Source organism: Aplysia californica, unplaced genomic scaffold, assembly GCF_000002075.1.
Source record: "Aplysia californica isolate F4 #8 unplaced genomic scaffold, AplCal3.0 scaffold00119, whole genome shotgun sequence".
Taxonomy (NCBI): domain Eukaryota; kingdom Metazoa; phylum Mollusca; class Gastropoda; order Aplysiida; family Aplysiidae; genus Aplysia; species Aplysia californica.
Window position 1 is genome coordinate 1,258,004 of NW_004797389.1, and position 1,018 is coordinate 1,259,021.

Below are 1,018 nucleotides of genomic sequence, written 5' to 3' on the forward strand. Positions count from 1 at the left end.
AGAGAGAGAGAGAAACAAAGATAAACAATGGACAGAAATGAAGCTAAAATGCTGAGAAAGAAGAGGAAGAAAAGTAGAACTTGACACGACAATGTTGGATTTCATCATCCGTGTTTATTGAGGCTGTCGGGCTGGCTGCCAGCGAAAACCAGTGAAAGAAAAAAAAAAAAGCCAAGCGAAACAGAGGAAGAGGAGACTAGGACATAACCAGAACCACTCGTCACTAGTAACTAAAGAATGTTCAAACTCCATTCACAAAATACGAATCGTTGCAAGGAATTGGGTCAAATAATAATATATAACTGTAATATATAATATTGTTTTCCGTGTTACGTCACTATAACATAAAATTAGATGTATATGTACAGAATACCCTATAGGTAAGTTATTTCACAATGAAAGACTTGCGGGCATGAAGGGCGGGGCCAACTCGTAGGATAACCAATCAAAAGTATTATAAACTAACCAAATGTAAGATAATCAATCAAAAGTAAGAAAGTTAGAAAACCAACCACTATATTATTATAAGATAACCAATCAAATGCAGGATAACCAATCAAAACTAGGATATGCCTAACCAACAAAATTTAGGATAATCAATCAAAAGTAAGATAACCAACCAAATTTAGGATAACTAATCAAAAGTAAGACAACCAATCAAAAGTAAGAGAACCAATCAAAATTAAGATAACCAATCAAATTTAGGAAAACCAATGAAGAGTAAAATTTAATCTAATTAAACCGAATAAAAGAAATATATTTAGCAAATCAGACAAAAGTTTAACAAAAAGTCATTATTACAGCATCAGTTATGTTCAAAACTTTTTGCTCAAGTGAATCAATTAAACAGTGACGTACTTTCGTTTTATATAAAGACATTCAGAAATTAAATACAGGACAAAAACATCACAAGACTGGACAACCGTTCCTAACAAAACAGACTTACTTAATATTAGATCGTCAGTACCTACCCTCCCCCCAACCCCCACCTTCTTACCCTCCTCTTTACCTTCCCCCC